The 16,366-nt window shown below is 37.7% G+C and overlaps 1 protein-coding gene across 1 annotated transcript in view; it reads right to left on the reverse strand.

Moving 5' to 3' along the window:
• ZDHHC17 (zDHHC palmitoyltransferase 17) overlaps positions 1–16,366 on the reverse strand; it is a 77,368-nt gene that overhangs the window by 59,025 nt on the left and 1,977 nt on the right. The gene's annotated exons all lie outside the window — the stretch shown is intronic.

The raw sequence follows: 16,366 nt of genomic DNA on the forward strand, positions 1-16,366 counted from the left end.
TATCAACTGTGCAATTCAGCATAGCTACGTAAAAAAGTGAGAGAACTGGAACAGTGAAGCAAAAAAAAGCAGCAAACTCTCTGAAAGTTCTAAAAATGCATTTCAATTGATTAAAACGTGTTATTTACTTTTACTCAGTTTTCCCCAACATATAGTTCCATAAGCAGAAACTTTGTTTCTTTAATCTATACCTGGAAATACTTTGAAACACCTCATGAAAGGTGTTTAATTAAGGTTCCAACTTTCACTTAGTTATTAAAATGAGTGATCAACTTTTTCATTATTATACTAAACATTTTCATTTTTTTGAAATAAAGTTATATCGTGGTTGTCTTGACTCAGGATAATACACCTAACCTTAACAAGGATTCGCGGTCACAAATCCTCGCCACCTTCTCTCCCAAGAGGCCAATGTTGCCCAGCTAGCTTCCATGACTAAGAGACATATTAGGGCTAGGATGACCTCCTATTGCCAAGATGAGCAGGTCTCCTATCCTCACATTCTCTCAGCCGTGCAATAATTTCTGCGAAAGGAGCTCTTGGTCACAATGAGAAGCACCAGTAACCTCTTACTGTGTCCAGTTGCGGCTAGTCAGCCAAAGTGCGTCCTAGCTTCCTGTGACAACATTCACCAGCTCTCTGTTGACTGCAGTGGGAGTTTAAACACTGAGCTTGCCTGCAGACAAGTAAACTTTGCCCTCTGACTCTCTTCATCTGGAACTTACTCCACTCAGCTGTACAAACACAATGCCTTCCCGATCACTGGATGCTGGTAATCAAATCAGCCATGACAAATTTTTCTCATTAAAGTTATTTTAAAGGTATTTCTAGCCTAAAATTATTACGTGCATTATGTACCTCTTTTAGAGAGATAAAACCACTTAAATCTGAAAACCACATTTTAAATATGTTTCCAGATTTCAACATAGTAAAGTGCCACTTAAGCAGAAGTCTGAAAACTTATACCAGTTATAACCTCAGAGCAAGAAGATAGCCTAGTTGCAAATCCCAAAACTCTCAGTATTCATTTCAAACCCAAGTAACTGCAGTAGAGCATATTTTTATTTGTTACATACAATGTACCTGTTTCAGGCAGGGGGAAAAAAATCAAATTAAGAGAAATTCTAATACATTAAATATATTTTGCAGTACTAAATTGTACTAAATTAATACAGTCATTCATATAGTTAGAACATTTATGACACTTTATACATTAAAAAACCTTTCAAGAAATTCAAAATTGATTTAGTCTTATGCATAGACTTTTCTTCAGAAAAATAAATTTTTCAATTTCACGCAGTACCTAAATGACCAGCAGAGTGCATCTTTTCTTGACCACAATGTTATTTTGTGGCATTCAATTTTTTTTTCTAAGCCTGAAAAACTAACCAGATTAACCTGTTAAGCATCACCAGCCCAGCAGGAAGGCTGCTCTGTTGCAATCTCTACAGGAGAGACAACCTAAAAGCGTAACAGGGCATCTGCGGTCATCCAAATCACACGTTACAACCAGTTCTCTTACTATCCAGAAACATAGCTTCACTTTGTGTTTGAAGAAGGCAACAGCTTAACCATTAACTTATTTTTTTCCCCTGCTACTAGATAAGCCAGAGTGTTATCTGGAGTAAAGATGCTGAAAAAAGATACCAGAGGACATTACAATTAAAAAAAAAAAAGTAAAATATGAGAAAATATTACTTTGTGCCACATGATTTTCTCTTTTCCACCATATTAGAAAGCAAGCAGGATTTATACCATCTCTGTTCACTAATTATTACACCACACGATTGCAGGAGGATTTTACGTATCAAATTGGAATGCTCAGACCCTGAAAAGCTAAAGTATAAGTCAGGTAGGCAGAGGCCAGAACAAGAGAAATTCACTGTCCTCGAGCACCCTGATGAGGAGGTAGTAGTTCTGTGTATTTCATAGCCTTCCACAGCTGCTGGAAGAGGAAAAAATTCTCTCTTCTTATCACCTAACAATTAACAGCAAACTGAGAAGCCTGGATTATTTTTCAGGCAGATGTTAATTTACCAGGGAACACGATTTCTCTTAAGCTGCATTTTCCTGACCACTTCAAGCACACAAACCAAGCTTCTGTTCCCTTGAGCCCACACTAGCCAGTCAAGAGAGCTGCCCATTTACAAGCAGTGTAAATTTATGTCAGCCTAAAGTGACCATGAAACCACAGCTTTATGATACTAATGCTTTAACAAAAAGCTTTATGGGAATACAGCAAAATCTTAAGTATTAATTATTAACCATGTAAATTCAAAAAAGTGAGAGATGATATTCCTTAGCCACTCCTACAGCTTATCTACTACTTTCACCAAGGACTTGAAGGTAATGACAGTACCCTTAACTTTAAAAAAAAATATAATTTTTAATCTCCTTTTGCACTGATAGCATCTCTGAACTACTTTTTTTTTAATGCTGAAACTTTCAAATTTTGTTATATTAATGCAAAATAGCCAAAGTGATTAAAGAGTTAGATTTGAGGTGATGGCAAATATGACTGCCTGACACAAAATGAGTAAGCGAGAAACAATTCTCTCCCTCTTTGCCCCCAGTACATACATTAGCAGTTACGATCCACTTGTTTAATATCAAGACTTATGACAAATATACTTGAAGTGAACCCTACGTTTCCTGATTTACTAAGAGAGTTGAGTTTGTATTTTACATTTAAGAACAACTAAAACAATCCGTAAAATCCTGAAAGGCAGATGAACATCACAGCCTCCATCATCGTACAACAGAGTCTTCTAACCACAGTGTTAACTGTGGAAAAGAGGACGACTTTAGGTTTGCCTGAAAAGAAGATGCAAATACTGCTCATTTTGGAAGTAAACCATTTAAGACAAATTCTAGGAAAGCATATCAAATCTGAATCCTCACCCAATACAGTCAGTTCTCTGCAGCCTGGACACAGATTCCCAAGCTTAGAGTCAAAATTTATCCCTTAGTATTATCTATGCAACTTGACAGTTGCATGCTGGCTACTGTGGGTGCCATTCTACAGGATATAACTCTTAGCTGGCATTGTAAGTGCTTAGTTTATGACTGTGATCTGTAGAGTAACTTTTGGGTTCCTAATCAACAAGCTGCCAGGAATCAAGATAAAAGAGAATCTGGATTTTGTGAATCACAGCAATACTTGATTCACCCAGTGACAGGCGATTTGGACCAAGTCACTGCAAACAATGCTCTGACACACTATGTTTGGCTGACAAGGCAAAATGTAAGGGAAGCAAGGCAGCAGCTAGGAACAGAAAAGAGTCTCTTCATTCCTAAAGAATTTTTTCAGGGTTCTGAAAATCCTGTGCAGGGCTAGGGCACAGTACTATAAATGCAGAAAAGTAATTTCCTCTAGTTATTCTAGAAAGAGAATGAAAGACTAACATTAAGAGAATCTAATATGGGTCTACACTGTTTTAGCTGGGCAAGTTACCAGTAAACAGGGAATCAGCTGATAGCCTGAAGTAGGAGGCCATTGTAAAGACCTACAGTAAGTGAATCTAAAACAGGTATCTGCTCAAGGTGTTACCTCAGTCTACCGAACACAGCTAACACTTTCCTTGAACCTTCAGCTTTTGATTTTGCAGTCCCTATCAGCCTTAGACATTTCAGAGAACACTTTGGTTATTTATGTCTCTGCTTACAAAGCCTACTAGTTTGATTAAATGCTGACTTATCAGGAAACTAAAATTGTTGTATTCAACACTGTTAACCTTCCCAGATGTTGTGGCCTGTGATACACCAATATCTAGTCAACAGAATTCAATTGCTAGCTACCTCTGCTTTTACAAAGGCTATATATACACCAATGGGGAAAAAAAAGAAATAATCAGATATCAAATGACCTCAGCCAAATTAGCACAACCTTACGCCTGACATGTATTTGGTCCTATCAATACAGTTACTTCAAACTGAAGTGCAAAGCTCTCCTTAGTTAGTTATTCAATGCACAGCACTGAAACCCAAAAGCACATTCTTAAAACCCACAAAGAAGTTCAAATTCTGTCCTTTTTAAAGAAAAAAAAAAAAGTTCTGTAATTGAAAATCATAATTTCTAATATTACAACGCAAATAAATGTTTTCTGAAGCATTTGTTGCTCAAACGAGAAGAGTAAACAAGTTCTTTGTATCTATCCAGTCAGTGGTCAAGTTCTACCATGCGTCTCTGTAGTTATTTGGAAAGTAAGAATCAGAAAAACCAGGTATGGCGATTGTTTCGTTTGACTACACTAGATTGCTGCAAACACAATCTGAAAGTAGACAAGATCTTCAAATGCCATTATGGTAAGCAATTCCTCCGTCTCAAGGACTGCAACAGCATATTTAAACTATTACAGAGTTTGCAACAAGGACTCGGAAGTAAGACAACCCAACACCAAAAGTGAGACAGCTAAGCCCAAATATGCAAGGATTGGAACTCAGTCACTTAAAACTTGTATAGACACCAAACTCCTCATAAGCCTATACATGCTTGCACATATTCACCTGTTATAAGCTATGTAAAAGACATGGCTTGGAACAAAACCATGCCAAAGCTTAAGAACTAGTAAACCAAACACTTAACCTTTCCACCACCTTCTTTGGCAAGTTTTGTATTTTTAAATGTTTAGCATAGTAATTTAAAAGACTGCTATTTAAAAAGCTGTGGATATTAAACACAATCTCTCTACACACATTGCTACCAAACATAACGGTTTCAACGCAGCCACAACCATGAAATGCTGCCGTAGTAAGTCCAGGCACGGCTCTAAGTCAGCAGAAGGCGATCTGAACAAAGCTGCCTGTGCCCAGGCATCGCACCTCCTGCTCAGCCCCGGCAGGACCGACTACAGCGGTGTTACATCGGGGGTGACTTTACCCACTGTTAGGCATTCTGCATCAGCAGCTAAGCTAGAAAGAAATCCTAAGCATGACATTCAGACAGCATCTATTTTGGGAGTTTAACAGAAGATTAAAACACACAAAAATACAGATTACTTCCTCCAACCCGTTGGACAGAAGAAAAAGCTCTGCCTAAAAATCCTGTACTGATCTAGATTACTTGCCCACCAATATTAAAGGAACAGGAATAAGCATTTAAAAAGTGAAAAATAATTATTTATATCGTATTTACATCATGCCTTTCACAGAACTTTGTGTATTGTCAGTTCCACTGTGAGCACTTGACTTGTAAGTTCTCACCTAAAATAGGAAAGAATGAATCTCCTCTAAAATCATATGCCCTCACACAAATTTTAGGAAAATAGTTAAAATCCTTGAAACTACTATGATAGTAAAGTAACAACATAACATTTAGACCCTAGAACATATACCACATTCACAAATGGCTTCAACAATATTCTTAAAATATTTTTCCTTTTAAGATGAAAATATTTATTCCAGGAAAAATTAATTTTATAATGATGATCCACTGTTAAAAACCACAAAGAGCTAATTCAAAGATGAAAAACTAACTGAAATCCAAACTCATTTATTTTTTGATATTTTGATCTCTACTGACAATGGTACCTCCCCAGCTGAAAGTCAGGAAAACTAAACAGAAGGTAGTAGAGACAGGCTTGATTTCACTGATTTACAATAAGCAGGTTGCAAACATTAAATTTCTACTTATTTCATCCTGTTTCAAGGAGCCATTTCCAAGCATGACTTGAGCCAAATTAGCGGTTTACCACTGCTAAAAGAGAAAGGTCATTTCTCTGCCCACTCTCCCCCACTGCTCTTGGCTCTGTGCTCCTGCTGCCTAACTCAAGCTAGCTTTGGTACTCGGAGCTGTGGTCACAGCGAGCCCACTCAATTCATTAGAGGGGGAAAAAAAATTAAACAAGAAGCAGAAAAACCTGATTCTTTTACTAGGACAGCAAGCTGAATCTGTTTCTCCTGTGAAAAGACAGGCTCCACAGCCAGTGGTGGAGGGAAAGCAAGTAAAGAGAAGGTAGCAGGAACATTTTAGCAGCTGCCAATTGTTAATTTGACTAAGTAATCATGGAACAACACACTCCAGCTTTTAAATGTTCAAGGAAGTCAGGCTGACAGGATGAAGAAAATGATGTTACTTCTAGAAACTGGTACAGTTGGTTGGCTTAGAAGGTTGTAAGAGAGACAGATTTTACTAATTTATAAAAACCAAATTCGGTTCCCCGATTACTACCAAGGGTCACTCTTTCTAGATGAGCTTTCCACTTCAGTGGCTATCCTTTGACAGTGCCCTAATCACTCATATGCATCTGTGACTAGTTCATCATTACTCATTAGTCACAAAATGTGCAGATTGCTTGCATAGATGCACAAGTAATGCAGGGTAGGAAAAAAACTCAGAAGAGTGAGAATAAGTCTTAAAAAAAAAAAAAAGGTGTTTTGGAAAAAAGAAACAACACTGTAGAGGAGAAAAGGGAACCTCCTCCAGAAAACAGGACCAATAAAATGGGGAAACAGAAGAGAAAGCAAAATATGAAAAATAACTCCAAAGAAAAAAGGAAGAAGTGCGGGGGAGAGGTGAAAAAAGCACAGCTCCCAAGAATGAGCACTAACAATACTGGCATTCCCAATCAGTTCTCCTCATAACCAAATACGCAAATAAAGTTATGCTCATTTCCCCTCAGCACTCAAATCTTTTAATCTTTTCCAATAAAAAAGCCAAAATGAAATAAGCTTAAGGAGGATTCGGAGAACAGTATTCATAGAAAAAAATTAAGAAGTTACATGTGAAAGAATAAGATGAGCAAGGCTGAATTCTTCTGAGATAGTAATTTCATAATTCGAAATTATATATAGCAGGAAGATATAAATAGGTCAATATGCCTGCTTGGACATAAGGAAGGGAGGAAAATACTGCTGCTTACAGCTGCTACACATGGCTCTGGTAGGCATTAACAGATGGCTAGGACTGCTTTTCCTTTAACAATATGCAATATTGCTGCAAGGAAGCCATACCATGATCAAAGTCAGACAGACAAATTCTGAATGGTGACCAAGATAATTGACACTTAAAGAGAAAATACTAATAAGTTCTAAAATAAAATGTAAAAATAAAACATTACCTTCCATAAAATACTGCATACTATTGCCTTAATGAAAAAGAGAAGAAATCATAATGTTCTTTTTTTTTTTTAATTGATGACTATACTATTCCCATATCTGGCTGCAGTCAAAAGAATCATGATAAAATTGGAAGTAACTGCAACTAAGCATACTATTTCAGGGAAGCTAAATAATAAAATAATCCTCATGTATGGGTGTTATATTTAACAGGGACTATTGGAGGTTAATATTAAAGAATTCCTTCCCCCATATTTAGTGTTCAATTTCTCTGTTCTTCATTTGTTAGAACATAGTGCTTCTTAGTAAGCTTTCCCAGTTTTCCTCCTACTTTAAAAGAGTGCAAGAATCTATAGACAAATTTACTTATAGTAATTTGCATATTACAAACACCCACATTAGTTTATATACACATAAATACAAGCCACTCATGCACAGGCATTAATAGAAAAATGCTCACAAAATAAGTACAAGCAAATCAATTAATTTCATTCCTAAAAAAAGATATTGCTGGTATTTATTTTAACATTTTTATTGGAAGCTCCTCTTCTGAAGTCCATGATAACTTTCCTGCCCCTACCCCTCCACCTCATTCTGCAACACAAAGTCACAGAAACAGAAGCTAAAGCGATCGTGTCTTAATTTTAGAGAGAATCACATTTAATTCTTTACAGGCATAAGAAGAGTAGCTTTTTCTTCTCTAGAACCAGCAGTAAAATGTACGTGAAACCAGTAACAGCTAATCTGACTAACTGTTGACTGTCACCAAGTGGGAGCAGTCTGATCCTTCTCATATTTGCACGAAGTCCTAGCCAGAAAAAAAAGAAAATAATAACTCTGCAAGGCTGTATAGGTTCACCAGTTTGAAGAGCCAGAGCCTTCAACAGCTATGAGCCATTAGATTGTCTGAACTGCGATGATGCATATACATCTTCAGTTTAGCTAACACATGCTAGAAAATTTCCATCTAAACCAGATTACATTCTCCACGAAAAAAGTGTGCAATACCACTGTTTTTTTTTTAAATCTTAACTGGTCATATCATATATCAAAAAAACAGTTCGGTGTTTGGCTTGCAAATATATACTATCAGACTCACCTTACTTTCACCCTTACAATTTATGCTGGGATTCTCCCTGTCCCCTATTATAGCATTAAATTACACAAAATGAGTATGACATGACAAAAACACCCTTCCATTCAATGCCAATTCTGTCACTGTTTTCCATTACTTTTCACATTTGACAGCACCTTGTGAAGTCTGTTTGGTTTCCCCCCTAAATTTTTAGCCTATTTGCACGGTTTCTTGACACACCAATAGAAAAGATGCATTTACGAAAATCCCTGGAGAAGCTAATTAAACATACACAATTGAAAAAAATCTGTACCTAATACTTTTTTTTTTTTGAAAGCAAGTTACAGTTTAAGTTGACAACGCTTTCTTTAAAAAGTGGTGAAATAGATTGAGAAAAGCCTTATCTCAAACATGATAAAATAGTCCTTTTGCTGATACAGTTCCACCCACAAGCAACAGCCAGCCATCATGCAGAGAGAATAATCCCGCATTCTCTTCAACGTAGATCTAATTTTTTACATAACAACGAGATGCTCAACTAGAGCCTTTAATCCAACCACTCTAGGCAGAGATCAGAGACCATGTGATTTAAGGCACAGCTGGTAACAAGTAAGTTTTGTTTCTTCAAAGCAAGCGTCCACAACCAACAGACTGCCTTCTGGTCGTTTACTTACAGATGCTCCTAAACTGAACAGTGTTATGCTTTAGGAAGTAACAGCTTCACAAGTAGGCTTTTCAGAGGCCTTGTATTTGCACATATAGTGTCACCAGCAAGTGTTATTTAAAAGACCTACGTTCACTAGCATTTGTAAAGGTTAAAAAAATTAGAAGCTTAAAAGACTATGATTTAAATCTTACTCTAAAGTTTTGTTTTAGTCAGCAACTTACATTAACATGTACATCCATCTTTTCTGGCTTTCTTTTCAAGGAGTGTTGCTTTGTGTTCTCAGCCAACATCTCAGGATTTCAATAGAAATAAAACCGTATTTTTTTCCAAGTGATTTAAACAGGTCTAGGTCTCAGCGTATATGAGCTTGCAGACTTCTCAACACAAAAAAAAAAATCCCTGAGAGACTTAGCATTAGCAGTCAGTCACCATGAGAGTAACTTAAAACCAATTATGCATTTCACTCTTTTAAAGTGCTAAACTGCAAAAATGCACCTAAGTATGTATCTAGCTCAATCCTGATCCTCAGCTACTTGGAGGAAAAAAACCTCCGCTTTTTAAAACTCCCAGAAAAGGATATTCTGAAAATTCTTTTTCAAAGATCAAGATTCTTTATTCAATTTTCAAACCTGGTAACATCACATATTCAACAAAAGTATACTGAAGGGTCTGCTTCATTCAGCAAGTATTTGCTAAAGCCACACTGAAATGTAAGTTATGCTGCTTAGTGAGTTTATAGCTAACTCATCTCTGAGGAACGGTGAAAAAATTAAACCAAGAATTAGAGCACTGGAAAGTGCACATGACAGAATGAGCAGTTACTCTAGCTATGGATCCTCTTTTCTCCTTAGCAGATACAGAAAAAAAGAAAGTTAGTACAAGTTGCACTCAGTCCTCATGGAAAACTTCAATTCACCATTCCCACCACAACCTTGAATCAGTAAATTGGGCTTCAAATCAATAGCCAACTAAGCAAACTCTCATTCCCACCTGTGATAAACACAGGCTGGTTCATCTACCACAACTAGGAAGTGCACGAAAGGTGCTTCTAGTCATGCTGACAGTCAATTTTCTGCAGCATGAGAGAGACAGCTTAGTAGATCTGTGGTCTGACAGGTAAGAACAGTCCCATTCTATCCAACTCCTAACCTTCCAAACTGGTCACACCACCTCACCCTCTACCTTCTGTCAGTACTGTAGTGCACTTGATCCTACAATGAGGAGGTTCAGTGAACTGGCAGAAAGTTATGTACTTTTTTTTTTTTGTATGGGATGCATTTTCTACTGATTTACTTCCCTGAACTGGCTCATCCTGTGACCAGACAAGCATCACTGGCAGGTGCATGGAGCTGGAAGTGCTTAAAGGTACATTTCACAACCAGCTTAAGTCAAGCTAAAACTGCCCTACCATCAGAAGGTGTGGTCATACTCACAGTCCTGCCTGCACATTCTCCATTACTTCTTACCAGTTCTCACAACAGCGCAGTAATGGTTTCAATTAGATTGGGTCACAGACTCACAAAGCAAGTATCCCAATTCACCTGCTGACCACACAACTGCAAGAGCTGATCCCAGGAAGGGTATGGGACTGTGTCTGGGTTCCACTGTGGCTTTAGACCTGTTTAAACTAACCATAAAACCCCATCCTTCAAAGCCAGCAATACCAGTGTTCTCAAAGCACGCTCTTGATGTCCTCCCTCTCTTGCTACTGCATTCCTTCCTTCTTGAGGATCTTCATCTTCCCCTGGTCTTGAGCAGCCTTCCCAGCTCTGACCACAGCATTCCCACTACCCTCCAGTTTTGGTACCTCCCTCCTTACAGACACTATCAAGGAAACACTTCTAAAGACCTCAGGGCATCCTAAGAAGCGTAGGAAGAAATTACTAGATTTCAAAACTGCACAAGACAAATTGCAGTCTAATGTTACACCACGTACTGGCATGGCAGGCCTGAGCGTTCAATTCAGCCAGATTCCCTCTGACTTCAGAAAAAGCTTTCGACTTTCTTCTACAGTCTCATTTGTAACAGACCCTAGTGTTTCTCTCAACTACAAGGATGATATGCAAGTCAAATCTTTATCTCATACTGTCTTTGAAAAGCAGCAAAGGACAGCATGCATGCTGAAATATCAATTACTGAGGCTGCTCCCATCTAAACATGTCAGTATCAATGACAATAATATCTAGTTTTCAAGCAAACAAACATTTTCCTCTCTAATTTGGTAAACTGGATTCTGCGAAGTTAAAATGTAACCCTCTTCCACATTTATAATGTCTCATTGCTTTCCTAAGCAAACAGGTAAACACAGTGAAGCAAATGCTGTTGAAAGACCAGAATTCTGTGAAATCTGACAGAAATAAAGTCTGTGCTTAACAAGTAAAGGCAAACTGAGTCAACACAAATTTAGGTCAAACCAGACATTTATCACTGATTCTTTAAGGGGGCCTGTTCCAGAAAGTTAAAAATCAATTACTGCCCAAATCAGAGGAAAATATGTAGAGGAAAAACTGTAAATAGTTGAAATCTTTTTTTAAGTGTATTACTAGATGCCTGAGAAACCACAATGTTACCACTGAGAAAAAGCCCAGAGTGGTGAAAAACTGCACAGTTTACAAGGGAAGTGAGAACAACTGTTAAAAAAAACTTGTAAAAATGGCAAGAGAAGCATTGACAATGAGCGTGACAAATTAGAAAAATACAGAAAACTGAAAGGCAAGCAAAAGGATAAAAGACATCCCCGTGCCTAGAAGGGCAAGCAGCATCCTAACAATACAAGAGATGGACAAAAGTTATCAAGATTACAACATAAGAATGATAGAACTGTCAATAAAAACACAAAACCACAAATTTGAAAATGTTCAGTAAGTGCACAGCAAAAACAGCTGAGGAAAAAACCAGAAAATTTAAATCACATTCTGTTGCCATGATAAAAGGCTTTCTAATATAACAACAAGGATTATTAAACTTCTTTAAAGTACGTGTTGTTTAGGTCAACCGCATAGTCCAAAAGATGTAAAAACTGGTTTTCATTAAGCCTGAAGAAACTCCAGTGATCTGGATAAAAGATAATATGGGTCCTAAATGATTACCATTTTAAGTTATTGCTGGCTTTTCTAGGTTTGATACAGAATTAACAAAAAAAGCAGAGACTAGTAATGCTAAGTACCATGGCTTCACAGGAAAATAAACCCAGGACTTTCAGTTGCTGAAGTAGTAGTAATGGTCAAACATAGTTAATGTCCAAAGTGTTTGATTTAGTATTGTCTGATATTTTGATTAAGAAATTAGAATATAAAGAAAGTTAACGTGGTCTATCTTGCATGTATTAAAAACTAGAGAGAGATGTACAAGCTTTCTTCTTGTGATTCATTTTGTGACTATTATACATACTGTCCTAGTTAAGGACTATGCTGGCCAAAAAAGACTCTTGCTCCTTTCAGTAGCTCACATTTTTAAAACCTCAGGGGAGTGTTAATATGAAAATACTACTGAGAGGACACTAAGCATCCTACAGAGCTTGTATTTTGACCCCACCCTATTTCATGGTTGTCTGCAACCTAGGAGTAAACAACAGTTAGAGGTAAGTTTTATAGTAAGGGGGAAAAGGGAGATAAATAATACTCCATTTCTCATACAACATAGCTTATATTACTTGGGGAAGGTTGGGGCAAGCCAGAATAAGGTTTTTTAAGTACCAGCAAAAACAAAGACCCATCCAGGAAACTATCCAGAAAGCACTGAAGAGACTTGGGGGTGGATAATCATCTGGGCACAAGCTTCCAGCGTGATGCAGTTCCCAACAAGACGAGCACAGTGGTCTATACAAACGGGGAATGCTGAGTAAGAACGTGGAAGTTACTTTACTACCGCAACTGGCCCTGGTGTGACTATCAGAAGAGTGCTCTGTTCTCAAGTTCACTACTACGCCAGCTACTGCACTCAGAGCAGTGCCATGAAAACACTGAAAGAATGAAAGAACCCGTCTTAACGAGAGACTCAAAAGGGTCAGTAGGACTGCAGACCATAACACCAGTGCAGGGATCTGATAATCATCAGCATATTCAACAAATGTAGACAGGCCTATATTTGGCTAGATCTCTCTCAAGATATAATGAACAGAAACAAATTAAATTCAGACTAGAAACAGGTTTAATTCTTAAACAGACTAATTAAATTTGGGGGCAACTTGCCCAGCTATACAATATTATCTGTTACTGTAGGATTTTGCTTATTTTCCTTTTTACTTTATAAGTAGTACGCTGGCTATAAAAAGAATTAGTTCATTAAAAAACCCTCAATGCCTGCATTAGAAGGTTGGATTAGATCTGCAGTCCCCTCTGGCCTCAAACAGTGAAGCTAACCACGACACACGAAGCAAGACTCAACTTTCAATAATAAGCATGCTAATTTGTCTGAGACTTCATGGTTCCATCCTCCTTTTTAAGTAATACAATGAACAATAACCGATCTTGGAATGAGCTCACAAATGCAAGCTTAGCCCCTGGAGTGATTCTGACTAAACTACAGAGTAAAGTCCCACACCATTACAGGACAACTGAGAACAATCTCCACCCCAATACAGCCTCAACAATATTGACAGAATCCCAGAGGGAATAGTCAGACTGTAAGATCAGGCCTTTCACTGATATTTTAGGCAGAAGAAATTAGAGCCAAAGCTACCTACAATAAGTTTACCTATTTTCTTCACACTGCCACCAAGGAATACAAGAAGATACCATGCTTCTAACTTCCCAGGTAGTTACAAATTGAACCACAGGGAGAGAAACAAAGACAAAAATGAAGGCTTCCAGCTGGGATAATTCCTGCCAGAGCCCATCACTCTGAAAATTTTCTTGCAACTTTGCAGGAAGATTTTTCTCTGACTTCAGAGTAAGCAAAAAAAAACAAAACAAAACAAAACCACTCAACTTCCACATCCAAGACTTTTCTAATGCCAAAAGAGGTCTGTAATAACCAGTAAGTTCCATCTCTCTCAAACATATCCCACACAACCTAATGACTACACAGCAGTAACAAATCTTCCTCCCCAGTAATAGTTCTTACTGTTTAGGAAGAGATGCTGCCCTCAGCAGCTGAAATACCTTTGGCAGTTCAGGCCATATTAGGCCACACACCAAGAATATGTTCCAAACAAAAAGGAGCAATACAAACAAAATCCATTTCCTAAAGACCACCCCCCATTCTTGGATTTCAAAATAAAACACCCAAGCCTATCATCACCTACCACAGAACAGTCAGGAAGCTCTTCTTGTTTAGAAGATCCAAGGAATTTGAAGCCAGAAGGCCTATTAAAATCGTTTAGTCAAAGGATAACAAGTACAAACAGTATGAGTAGCATTCCCATACTAGGGCTACACTGTATAAAGGGAAGCAGAGCTTGCCATTGTCACTGTCACCAGAAACCCGAACACTGGGAGACGGAAACAAACCAGAAGGGACTACTCAGTCCAGTGTTACTATGCCATCCGAGGGTGCCCTGCATCTCTTATAATGGAGCTACCATATCACACTGTAGGGCAGCCAATGCCACGTCCACCCTGAGATCTGCACCCACAGGACTCCCTCTCTTTGGTCATCCATGCACTTCACAATCCTGATGAAGAATTCATGTACATGAAAGAGGTGGTACATCACTCTCAGAATCAGAGTCACCCCAACATATTCTACACTCCTCTGTATTCGCAGATTTGAAACACCACCCAGTTATCCATGTGCGGAATTCAAAAGCTTGCATTTGGTCTCTAGAAAGACATCCAAACTCAAGCTGAAAACATCAAGAGCTGGATAATCCACCACTGGCCTCCTTTCTTCGTTACAATAATTACTCACCCTCACTGTTTACCACTTGTGCCTTTCAATTTGATCCCATTCAGCTTCACTTTCCAGCCACTAGATCTTGTTAAGTATAAACTGAGTAAAGCACTGCATCTCAGTAAGTATTTACATGGGGCAAAAAAGTGCTTCTCACTATTTCTGATAATGTGAACAGGGTTTTTTCAAGCCTTTCACCATAAGGCATTATTAAAATAATTCTTAACTCTTTCCACACTCTTCATTGTTTAACAATGACTTTTAAAGACAAAACTTTGTCAGTATTACCACATGCTCAGCCAAAAATCATCTCCTTGTTCCTAATCAGTACACCACCTTTAAAAAAATAAATCAAGGAATATATTATATATTTTTTAATCAAAGCATTACACTGGGAGCTTCTGCTGAACTGCTTGTTCATATTTATATCCTACCAGTCAATAAATTTCAGGATACAACCCCATGCCTATGTTCCTTACCTTCAATGCACTACTTCGAATACGGCTGCACTACGGTGCACTTTGTTTTAGTAGCATAACTTCAAATGAATTCTGGATGTTTTTGTAGAGTTGTTCTGCCCTCCCTGCTTAGTAGCTATCCATCTTGTTCATCTGCAAGTTTTATTAATGACAATTTTGTTATTACTTCCAAATCATTCATGAAAAAAGTCTCGAGTCTAGTAGATTGACTCCTCTAAGGCTTTCAGAAACAATGACACTCAGGAATAATTCTCTCTAGCAACTATTTCCGAGATACATCAGTTAGACAGCAGTTCTCCATCCGTTTGTCATATACTATAAGATCATTCTGCAAGTATTACATGAGTAATTGATGCTATTTGCTGTACTTCACCACTAAAATGATATTTATATGTTTTCCTGTTCCACTAGTAATCTTACAATGCTATTAGAAAACAGTGAGATCTACACTGTCACGTCAAACTGAACTTGTGATAAGAAGAAAGAATAAATACCCTTTGAAACAAGAGTCTGTTGTGTAGGTTCAGCTTGCTTTCACGGGGGAGACAAGGAGGGAGGCCCATGAATCAGTCAGCATGATACCACACAAAACCCACCAAAAGAAGTCCCATCATCAATTTCTTAGAGCATTTACATTTTCAGCAGTGTTTCTACCTCTTCGAAATTACTTGAATCACTTTAAGCTGAGCCTTTCACAAAAAAATAATAGATCTTCCAGCACTCCAGTTTTTAAGTAATTTTTCACTATTGCCAAGACCGTCTCTCCTACAACATTAATACTGCATTCATAATATCTCACGGCAAAATGCAAAGCCATAGAGCCAATATAAAAAGAGACACTTCCCTTCCAAAAAAGCCCCTCAAAAAACTTTGAAAGTAATCCAAATTAGTCAAAATGAAAAGACAGTAAGAAGCAAAAGTCTCATTTAAAAAAAAAAAAAAAAAGGCACAGAAAAAAATATCTGAAAAAGATGCACGACACAGTAGCATGAAACATAAGAAACTGGGAAAGACTTTGACAGTCTTATAAAAACCTGTAAAAAGTTTTCTATGTGTACAAATGTAAGAACTGATTATATGCTCCAACGTTGCTACTTACATAAGGACATGGTGCTACTCTCTTGAAAAGTGGAAATCACCGAGTATTAAAGCCTCTGACCTTCAAAAATGACTGAACAAAGATGCACTACATTGTTCAGTGGGCAGCTCTGTGACAATACAGCTCTGCTACGGTACAGAATCCTCAAGCTTTTAACA

The sequence above is a fragment of the Platalea leucorodia genome, assembly GCF_965183815.1.
Source record: "Platalea leucorodia genome assembly, chromosome: 4".
Lineage (NCBI taxonomy): Eukaryota > Metazoa > Chordata > Aves > Pelecaniformes > Threskiornithidae > Platalea > Platalea leucorodia.